We start from the raw sequence: 12,531 nt of genomic DNA on the forward strand, positions 1-12,531 counted from the left end.
TACTCAACATGGGCATCCAGTGGATTACCATAGTGAGACACTTTCAGAAAAATTACAAAAGTACCCCACTTACGACAAAGAAATGTAATCCATTGTGCAGGCCTGTTGTCAATGGAAGCATTACATTCTGGTGAAGGAAACAATCATCCACACAAACCACCGACCTCTATAGTTCATATAGACTGTTGACACCTAATCATCAGGATTGGGTGAATATAAAATAAATAAGTAATATGAAGAGTCATCGAGAGATGAAGTGAAAAATGTCTCCCTCATGTATATAATGAAGACCTACCTAAAGGAATAAAATATACAAATCAATTTTGCTTGAGGAGTTACTGCCTGGTCTGACATGGTATCAGAGCCAAGTTCCCAAAATAGTTGTAACTCCCTTCTGCCTACTGCACTCTATCCATTGCCTACTACTCTCTTTGTCTCCTCCACAGTTGTTGATGTGTGTTGTACGCTGGTCCGTTGGCTGAACGCTGCTCATTACATTATAACGTTGGCCTGACATGTGTTGAACTATCCTGATGCCGCTTTTGCTTTCTCGACGGTGGAAACTGAATTCGCGTTAGAGTTTGATTTCTTTTATTCCTTTCGGAACTCATCTAAGAATACAAATAAAGCACTGGGAGGCCTTTTTGAGTTTTGAGTTTTTATGCTGCCCCGTTTCGAGTTTCAAATGATGCTCAGCCTCCTTTCTTTTTGAATGAAGCCCTCCACCAATCTTATCGTCATTGCATAGCCCGACCTCCTCGCTGCTACTTGGATATCAGCCCACGCCATTTCGAACCTGAATCTTAATCTGGTATAAACGCTGGTGTTTGTGATCTTCCACCGCATCTCTTCTACGTTCAATCATTATATCTATTTACATAAGGCTTCTTCCTTTGAATTTTTTTTGTGTATAACTTGGGTGGCTATTCTTCACACTGTTAAGAATCTCTTTAGAAGACTGTTGATTTCGTGTGGAAGGCTTGAAACTGGGGATAATGGACGATGGTGCTTGAACTTCCAGCCACATGCACCACCCTTGGTCCACACATCAATGTTAGCGCCACACTCATCACCACGTTGAATGTCCACCAGTGGAAGTAGAGGAGTGGCTCCACAGAAATTCGGGCCCAACATTGATGCATCCAGCTACTTTGTAGACAACCTTTTTCTCAAGCTATCGATTCTACCTGTTTCTTTTGCAATATGTTTTAATACATATTAGAAAGCTGTTAGTGTATGTTGATGCACTGATTGTCTGCGCATAAAATGGAATTCAGTTAATAGTAGACGATAATCAGAAAGTCGATAGGATAAATGGATCATTACTTATTGCAGTGTTGGTGTGCCTAAATGTTGGTTGTGCTCCAAATGGATTGGAACTTGGATGTCTGACATGATATTATTCATTATTTTCCAAAAGAAGCATTAGAATATATGTGCAGCTTGTTTCTTGGTTTTCATAAGAATTCAGAATATTGCTACTACAGTGCATTTTTTTCCATCAAAAGCAGAAGTTTTTTTTATAGTATGCATTCAATCTATCTATTGTGGGAATAGTTCTCACTGGCAAAGAGAACTATCCTGAGTGGTCTCGGATGATAAAACACACACCCATTTTCAATGAGTTGTGGAAAGGAGTGTGTGTTGGAGACAGAGACAAAGAGCCAGAACAACCTACCTCAAACAAATAGCTCGTCATTTAGGAAAACAAGAATAGCAAAGCTTATGCATTAATCGCAACATCTGTAAATGAAGAGGTGAGTCACCATATTTCACCATTTCAACTAATTTTGAAGCCTTACAAAAGATGAAATAACTCTATGACTCACATTCAAAACTTGAAGTTGTTCAACTCATGATTAAACTCTTCACTCTTGAACTGCAAAATAATGATCCTTTTGCTCTTGCATCTGAAGTAAAGTCTATAATTCATGATATCAAATCCACTAAGGTTGAATTGAATATTCCTCTTATCACTTTTCTCAAGGCATTTTATCCTACTTACTCCAATTATCTTGAGTCATTGCAAGCAAATGGTAATCTCAAAGATATCACCTTTGACTCTCTTGTGAAAAAGTTTGCTGAAAGAGAGAAAGATTTTGGAAAGAAGACAGCCCCTAAATCTTCTGAAGAGGTTGTGTGCCTTTCTCATAAAGAAAAGAATCCTGCTAAAGATTCTTCCAGAGGAAGAGGTGGTCGAAGAGGAAGAGGAAGATATTTCAGAGGTGGGGGGGTAGACACTCTCAAGGAGAAAAGGCAGATTTGCACTACATACATTGCAAAAGAAATGGATCACATGATGCCTCTACATGCAAGTTACCATGGGAAAAAATTGAGCAGCAAAGAAACCAACAGAAAGGTAAAACTGATGATACAGATAAAGGTAAAGCACCTGAATCCGCTCACTATGTTGTGGTGCAATGTAATATTGGAGTAAATGAAGATTTATTTAATGCTTCACTTGCTTCTTGGAAAAATGACCGGTTACTTGATTTAGGAGCAACCTGCCACATGACTCATAGAAAAGATTTTTTTGAAGAATTTACTGATGATGTTGATGGAGCAGTATACTTTGTAGACCAATCAAAAATCAAGCCATCATGGCTTGGCCCAATTAGGCTTCAATTGCCTGGTCTTCCAGACTTTCTTCTGCATCATGTTCTCTATCTCCCACAGCTCAAGAGAAACTTGTTGTCCTTGGTCCACATTCGCTAGCAAGTTCATTCCATTCATATGTTTGATGGCAAGCTTGAGGTAAGAAAAGCATCTGACCACTCACTTGTCATGAGGGGAATAGAAGAATAAAGGCTTCTCAAGCTGCAAGGAACCTCTACTTGTGCACAAAATTTCTCATACAATTCTCATCATAAAGAAGGTACACTTCCATCAAGTTTATTATGGCATGCTAGATTTGGACATTTGAACTATGACAACCTCCTCTTGTTGAAGAAAAATGGTGTTGCTGGTTTGCCTACAATTCCTAGGAAACTTAAGCAATGTGATGCTTGCATTCTAGGAAAGCATAGCAAACAGCCTTTTCATGATTCACATTCAAGAGCACATAGAAAACTTGAACTCATTCATTTAGATTTATTTGGTTCAATGCCTGTTCCTTCTGCAAATGGAAATAAATATATGATGAAATTTATTGATGACTACACCAGAATGTGTTGGGTTTATTTATTGAAGAACAAATTTGATGCTTTTCAAACATTCAAGAATTTTCATAATGGATTGAAAATGATGCAAAATCTCATATTGGGTCTATTCACACTGATAATGGAAAAGAATACACATCAAATGAATTTGAAAACTATCTTCACCAACATGGGATCAAACATCAAACAACTGTGCCTTATAATCCCCAACATAATGGTGTAGCTGAAATAATGAATATGACAATCTTAAATATGGTACGATCCATGCTCTTCTTCAAAAATGTAAAGATAATGTTTTGGGCTGATGCTGTTCTATGTGCTACATATATAAAGAATAGATGTCCATCTAATGCTATTATAAACAAGACTCCATATGAAATGTGGTATGGACATGTTCCTTCAGTAAAGCATCTCAGGGTCTTTGGTTCCACCTGTTATGCCTTGATACCAAAGGTACATAGAAACAAACTTGGTGCTAGAAGTCATAAGTGTATCTTCCTGGGGTATTCAAACACCTACAAAGCATACCATCTCTATGATGAAGTAAATAAAAAGTTTGTTGTATCTAGAGATGTAATTTTTCTTGAATCATCCAAAACTGACAATGTTGTTGAGCAGCAACTTGATCACTTGGATAGATTCACAAAAGCAAAATCATTTCAAGAATTTGATAATCAGATTCCACATCTTGAAGGGGGGATTCCTATACTAGATCAACATGTGGAATCTTCTTCTGAAGAACACTCTCCCCTGCATGAAACTCCAACAACGGATGATGCTTTAAGTGATGTGATTGACAGAATTGGGGGACTCAACCTTGATTTAGTCCCAACTCAATTAGTGGAGCAGCCTGGACCATCTGAGAAAGGTCCCCCAAAGTGGCTGACAAAGACACTTGAAAGTGTTCATCCTGATGAGGTTGGAAAGACAAGAACTAGAAATTCAAACCGGAAAAAAAGAGGTGATGTAGATGACTCTAATTCACCTGTTGATATGGATGTTTCTTATGATTGTGAATTGAACTTGTCTACAGATTTTGAACCAACTTACTTCAAAGAAGCTACTTCTCATGATGAACGGAAAGAAGCGATGCAAAAGGAGTATGATTCCCTCATAAAGAATGACACTTGGAAGCTGGTTGATCCTCCATTAGGAACCAAACCAATTGGTTGCAAGTGGGTCTACAAGAACAAGTATAAAGCTGATAGCTCACTTGAAAAGCACAAAGCTAGGCTTGTGGCAAAAGGTTTTGCATAGAAGGAAGGGGTCGATTATGAGGAGAATTTTTCCCCCACAGCAAAATGGGCTACTATCCAGATACTCTTTGCCCTAGCAGCTCAGAACAGTTGGAAAGTCCATCAAATGGATGTAAGAACTGCTTTCTTGAATGGAGATCTAAAAGAGAATGTTTTTATGTCCCAGCTTGAAGGATTTGTTGTGAAAGGACATGAACATAAAGTATGCAAACTGGTGAAGTCCTTGTATGGCCTCAAATAAGCACCGTGAGCCTGGTATAAAAAACTAACTGAGCATCTTCTGAAACTCAATTTCAAACATTATGATCTTGATGATGCAACTTTACTTGTCAAGAAAGTTGGAAAAACAGTTGTATATCTTGTGGCATATGTAGATGATCTTTTAATGAGACATGGAACAATGAAAGATACAATGCATCCATAAAGAAGGAATTGGGGAAAAGTTTTGAAATCACTGATTTGGGCTATGTTCATTACTATCTTGGTATTGAAGTAACCCAACATCCGAAGTCCATATTTCTTTCTCAAAAGAAATACATTGGAGATCTATTGAACAGGTTTGGCATGAAAGAATGCAATCCTCTTACTACTCCAATGGAACAAAACATAAAGCTCACATTTATTGAAGGAAAAGAATTTTAGGAGGCAACAAAGTATAGACAGCTTGTAGGAAGTCTCAACTACCTAACTACTACCAGATCAGACATTTCGTTTGTTGTTGGAATACTCTCCAGGTTTATGCAAAAGCCTTGTGAGGGACATCAGTTAGCTGCAAAAAGAGTTCTAAGGTACTTGAAGGGAACTCAAGACTTTGGAATCAAGTACACACAGGTGGATGACTTCAGTTTGATTGGATACTCTGATTAAAACTTCGATGGAGACAAAGAAACTGGGGTATCTACTTCAGGATATGCTATGAATCTTGGATGAGGAGCTGTCTCCTCGAGATCACGCAAACAATTAGTTCCAACAGATTCCACAACAGAAGTAGAATACATGGCAGTAGCTGAAGCAACAAAAGAAATTGTGTGGCTCAGGAAAATTCTTGAATATTTGCAGGTAAAACAAGTACAATCAACTCCACTCATGATTGACAATACCTCTACAATAAAGTTGGCCAATAACCCAAAGTTCCATGATGGAATGAAGCACATCAATACTAAATATCATCTGATTTGACATCATGTTGAGGCCAAAACAATCCATCTCTGTCATTGTTCCACTAATGAGAAAATTGCAGACATCTTCACCAAAGTGCTTGGAAGAGAAAAGCTTGAATGATTCAGAATGATGCTTGCACTCACCAACATCCCTTCAGATTAAGGGGGGGAATGTTGACACCTAATCATTAGGATTGGGTGAATATAATGTAAATAAATAAATAAGTAATATGAACAGTCATCGGGAGATGAAGTGAATAGTCTCTCCCTCATGTATATAATGAAGACCTACCTGAAAGAATAAAATATATGAATCAATTTTGCTTGAGGAGTTACTATCTGGTCTGACACAGACGCAAGGGAAGTTGCAGAATGATCGACATCAGAAATGGTCCACCTATCTGGAACAATTCCATTTGAACATTAATTATAAGAAGGGTAGCACCAATAATGTCTCTGGTTGCCTCAGCTAACCACCGGTCATGGCATTAATCACTATGCTCAACTCCTGTGGGCACGAAACATCGGGGTGGCTGAATATTTACAAGAGCGATCCAGAATTCAACAACATATACAAAACACTCCTAGAAGGGAAGAAACCTCCAAATTTTCACCTTCAGTATGCACAATTATGCCACTTGGGACACACATGTGTTCCTTCAAGTGAGCATGCCAAGATGATTTGGGAGGCACATTACAGTCGGGTCGCTAGACATTTCGAAGTAAAGGAAACAATGGAGCTTTTGCATAAGTATTTTTATTGGTTAGAACTTTGTTAGGATGTTGGGAAGTATATTAGATCCCACACCTACTGCGCCATTGCCAAACCAACCATCAAGAAGGAATGCATGTATACTCCTGTACCTACTCCTAGTCGGCCTTGGGAATTTGTCTCCATGGATCATATGTCAGGCCTTCCTTATACTAAGAATGACAATGATTGCTTTTTCATGGTTGTCGATAGATTCTCTAAGATGGTCATCATGGCGGCCTGCAAGAAGAGTATCACAACAGAGGCCACTGCTAAGCTCTTCTTTGAGCGAATGTGGGTACACTTTGGTATCCCACAGTCCATTATATCAGATCGAGACAACATATTACTGAGTGCATTTTGGTTAAGTCTCTGGTTGATGTTGGATACAAAAATCACTAAGTCCATGGCTTTCCATCCCCAAATTGATGGCCAAACAAAGGTTACCAACAGAATGATCATACACATTCTGTTCATGTAAAACTTGAAGCATCCACGCATATGGGATGAAAGTCTCCCCTATATCCAACACATCTACAATAGAGCTCTCCACAACTCAACAGGCCACAGTATGCCTGGGATTTTAACCATTATGCCCCATTGATGTGGCCATACCATTTGCAGCCACTCAAGTAGATTCGGCTCACATGCAGTCTAAAGCTGAAAGGGCTAACAACTTCATTGAACGCATTCAACACATCTACTAAGAGGTCCATGACATATTGGAGAGATCCAATGCTAAGTACAAGCAGCACCATGATTAGCATTGAGTACCGCACAAGTTCCAGGTGGGCGACAAAGTTTGGATTCATTTGTAGAAAGAACCCATTATTGGACCCCACCGCAAGCTTCGCCCGCTCTGATATGGGTCATACACCATCACCAAGGTTGTTGGTGATAATGCCTTTGAGCTCAGTATCCCACCATTCCTTGGTCTGCACCCAGTGCTCAATGTAGATCACCTTCGGCCCTACTTCCCACCATTGTTGGACACAGCTGAAATTGCAGAACAACTCACACCAATAGAGCTAAACCTAGACTACATGGAACAGGCCACAAATGATTAGATCATGAACACACAGATCACGCACACTCGACAACAGAGGATACAACTATATGGAGTCATCAAAGCAGGCCAACTCCATCACCAGGGCAAGTGGTTCACCAAGGATTAGGTTCAACATAAATTTCCTCACCTCATGGACGCTCTACATGAAATGGGGAACATTGCTTCCTAAGGGGGGAGGAATGATCTAGGTGGACACCTACTACGCCTAGATCCCCCGGTTAGTTTCATCTATTTCCTTAATTGTAGCATAGTTTACTATTTGTGGTAGTTTTTCGGGTCATGAACTTTGAGAGCCGATTTGAGGGCCTAGACGATGTTTTTTTTTGGGAAAATTCCTCTAATGATTGCTATAATAGTCATGTCAATGGTTGTAGTACTCAGAGATATCTTTCCAACGAGGTATCATACACGTCAAACAAAGATAATATAACCAAGTTACGACCTTGGGAAGTTGGCTGCCCAACTAACCCCAACAAGGCCCATAAACTCTTGGTGTTACATCTTCTCGGGTTAGAGTTTTGATTGTTTAGGGTTTTCCCTTATTGTTCAATACTAAAAAGGCCCTTGAGCCTCATTGTAACTCAGTTCACAGGCATGTAGCCACCACATCTCTTCTTAGAGATAAGTTACCATCACCTGAGCTATGTTATTTCCATTATGTTTGTAAGCATAGTTCAATATTTTTCTATTAATGAAATGAAGTGTTTTTCTGCTGCATATCTATGTTTATGATCATATTTATAAGTTGTTGTGTTCCTGTTTAAGTTCAGATCAATGAACGACCCAATTCTCATCTGTGTCCTCAAAGTTATGAAGGTCCTGTCGAAGATATTTACATCATCAATCACCCATTTAAATAAGTATGTATATGGAATTATCTTAGCTCGAGAACCTATTCGACGGAGATGAGAGTTGGTGACATATGCCTAAGTGGTTTCGGACGTAGATGTAGTATCATCTATTATAGCCTGTCTGATAACTACCTTAGGCTCTTCTTCCTCGAATAATCTATATATTGCTTCCCAGGAGGAACTTCAGGCATCTGTAGTACACATAGTATCTGAGAATAAGGGAGGAATTTCAGTTACTTCTATAGTTGTTGGAGCTGATTATGGCAGAACCACATTCTTCTTATTCTTCTTTGGAGCTCTCAACATTTCTTCGAAGCTCTGTTTCTCGGGACTAGCCTGCGACAGAGAAAATATGCTAAGAATAAGGAGCAATACTTAGATTTTGAGACTTATGGAAAGAATGGAAAAATAAATGGAAAAGTAGTGTGAAAATAAGCATTTAACGCAAAAATCTTGAAATTCTCAATGAAATCAATCAAATTATTTACATAAACAAGTTCCATTAATACCGTTATAACTGATAATAAATGAAGAACCGTGGGTTTCACATGTGTTTCGGACAAGTCAGTGCCCCGTTGGACTATATTTATCACAGGTTTTTCATATGATCATTGTTTAGATTTGCAAAGTGAGCCTTTTGCGATTATGAAATTTGCCACATTCGCTAAAAAATATGGCGAAGAGCTTGTTGCAAGATTTATCGCAATCGACGTTTCTAGAGGGAAGACCACTTTAAATATTTGCGATACGACGTGATAATGATATGTGCAATGGAGTTCTTTGATATTGGAAAAGGCTTATCGAGGATTTGAGTTTATAACAATGTTGGGGAATGTGATTCCTTTTGCGATATTTCCTTTTGTGATGATGACATGACCTAACTGCGGGACCTGAAATATTATTCATATGTGAGGGGGCCTTTTCTTCACTTAAACTTAATTAAGAGTTCTATCATGGTCGGTTATGTCGGGGTTTCTCCCATCACGCTTTGATTTAGCATGATACTCTACTCGCTTGCGATTAGCAATATGCGAAATAAATGAGACCCATTCAACTTAAGTCCTTTTTTAATATTAATGGATTTAAGACCCAGGGTCACGATGATACTTTATTTTAATTTTTTGAAACTTTATTTTTATTCATTTTATTAAAAGATTCTATACTTAAAACTTAAAAGGATCCCCGACCTACTTTAGAAGCATAATATTTCCTCGACCTTTAGACCCCTTAGCACCATTAGAATTTCCCTTAAGTTGGTTAAAGACCGCGTAAACCCTATGGATATGAAAGGTGTTTATATCATCCCTTGATCCTGTGGAACCTCATACATCGGTGAAACTGGTCATTCTATTAACCAGAGGATCAAGGAACATGTTGCTAATATCAAGCACGAGAGGACCAAATCTTCAGCTTTAGCTGAACATGTAGAGAAGACCAAGCATCATATATGCATTGATGAGGCTAGGGTTATCGCTAAGATTCCTCTTTTCCACCATTGGAAGTTTAGGGAAGCCATTGAAATTGAGAGGTCTTCTAGTAATATTAATAGGGACAATGGCTAGAAAATTAGCAGCTGTTGGATTCTTGCCCTCTCTTCTTAGTTTTCTCCTTCTTTGTCTAAGGTTCTCTCTTTGTTTTTTTATTTTATATGAATAATATTTAATTATCAATAATATTTATCATTTTCAGCATTATTTTATTTATACTAATATTTTAGATATTAGAATCTCTTTTTATTAATTGTTACACTTTAATTATGCATAGAATATATATATATATATATATATATATATATTATATTATTAATTATTAGTTTAACCATTGATTATATCGTTATATTTATAAATGAATAAAAAGAATCAAATACCTCTAAAAACCCTAATATTTAGTTTTTCATATATAGATCATTAAATTTGATTCTTTATATTTAGATGATTAAAGGTTATATATATCGTTTTTAATTATAGTATAAATTTATATATTGATATTAATTTATATAATTTATTAATATATTATAATTGAATATATTACAATAAAAATTAAATGCATAATCCTATATAGATCATTATAGATAATTGGTTTTGATTCTTTATATAAAATGTTTTATATATTATTATCAAATGTTATATATATATATATATATATATATATATATATATATATATATCGATTTAATAACTATAATATAATATAATATATTATTTATATATATATATATGTATAGATATATATATCGATTTACTAACTATAATATAATATAATATAATATAATATATATATATATATATATATATATATATATATATATATATATATATATTATAATTTAAATATATATTTTACTGATATATTATAATTTAATTAAATATAATACATTAAAAATATGATGAGTTATTATTTTATTCATAAATTAAAACCCTCACCTAATATAGCGGTTATAAACTAAATAATCAATAATTTAATAAAATTTATCTAAATATTATTAAACATTCCCCCTTTACTTTCCTCGGTCAAATATAGCCATTATCTTCTAGATGTTAAGTTGACCTGTCTCCCTATTTAACCTTCTTCCTAGATCTATTTCTTCATCCTGTCCTAAAGATGAACCACACTTGCTGGTTCGAAACGCGTTGACCAAAATATTTAATGTGATTTCTTCAAAAAATTCTCTATACATTAGGATCCCCATTATTCGACTAAGTTACTTATTTAATAATAATGGGGGGTTGTTGAGTGACACAACAATTGACAATTCACTAGAAGAACGAGTTATCTCTGAGAAAAATGATGAAGTTTAAACTTAATGAGCAACAAAAATAATTAGGATAGAAAAACAATTTTGAAATATTAGGTAAACAAGATTTCTCTGAATAAAAAAAATTGTTTCATTTTAACTTTCAGGCAACCTTTTATAGATGAAAATATTCACTATCCGTATCAGTCATTAATCAGTTATAAAGATAAAGTATGTTGTTATTGAAGCTTTTCTTTTAAGATGAACTTGCTTTGTCAGAGGGAGAGAGATTGTTGCCAGTAGGCATCCATAGCCTCGGCAGGGTTACCTTTTAACCAATAATGAACCAGGATCCCATCCACTTTAGCTGTAATCTTTAGAGCTAATATTTTTCCTTTTTTATTTTTATTTTTTCTTTTAAAAGCCACTGTCCTAGTTTGGTAGCTAGATGATGACAATGCCATTCATGGGTTGTAATAGTATTGAATAAGCTAGCCCATGATGGAACTCCCTGTCTTATAATTATATAATCATAAGCCATTAACTTGGTTTGGTGGCTAGTAGTGATAATGTCAACCCATTATTTTCCCATGATCATGGTAAGTAGGCTCATGATGAGACCTCTTATCTTTTAAATTTATTATATTTTTGAATTACACTCTGAAAATGTATGACTATTGGATGGGGAGGTTCATTCACTCCTTAAGAGTATCGAATGACAATTTGCAGTTTTAAGATGCTAAAGCTCCAAATAGTCTTTACTTTTTAAAGAAAACCTTTCTTGACTAATAACTATATTGAAGACTTTTATAAGTGTTTTAGGTCAAAAGAGGCTTCAACTTTAATGGGAAAAAGATTTCAGATTTTTATAATAATTACCCAACTTCTTCAAATTTGTAATTATTTCCTCAAACTTTTATGCTTTGAGAAGTCAAAATCATAGAATGATTAGAGATAATGATGAAAATCCATTTGTATGTTACTTATCTTTATTTATACTACAAATACTAGTATACCTAAATGGATATTTACATATTTTACATTAGAACTAATGTTCCTTCAAGAAAATATTTTTTTTGAGAATTAACCCATTAACAGGAAGAACATCCCTCTTTCCTTGTAAATCTTGCAAAATAAAAGTTGATGGGCCTAATTTCTCAACAATTTGAAATGATCCAAGCCACAATTTTTGAAATTTACAATGTTTTCCTTTTTCTTCCCGTGCTTTGTCCCACTTTAAGACCAAGTCTCCAATTTGAAAGTTTTTCTTATCTACTGAGCTTGTATCAAAGGAATATTTTACGAGCTATTGATGATGAGCATGTACTTGTTTTGTCTTTCCCCTTTCTTGTTCTAATTTAAGGATTTGTGATATTCTTAATTACAGAGAAGAATTAGGTTTTTCTTCAATAAATTGTACTAGAGCTGATGAGGGCAGAACTAGATTAGGGGGAGAGTTGCCTCCTTCCCATATGCTAGATTAAAAGGAGAAGTACCAATAGAAGCCTTATTGGTTATCCTATTAGACCAAAGAGAAAAAATCAAAGATTTA

This window comes from Pinus tabuliformis, chromosome 5_2 (assembly GCF_031772625.1).
Source record: "Pinus tabuliformis cultivar Carrire ecotype Pingquan chromosome 5_2, CPIR1, whole genome shotgun sequence".
NCBI lineage: Eukaryota > Viridiplantae > Streptophyta > Pinopsida > Pinales > Pinaceae > Pinus > Pinus tabuliformis.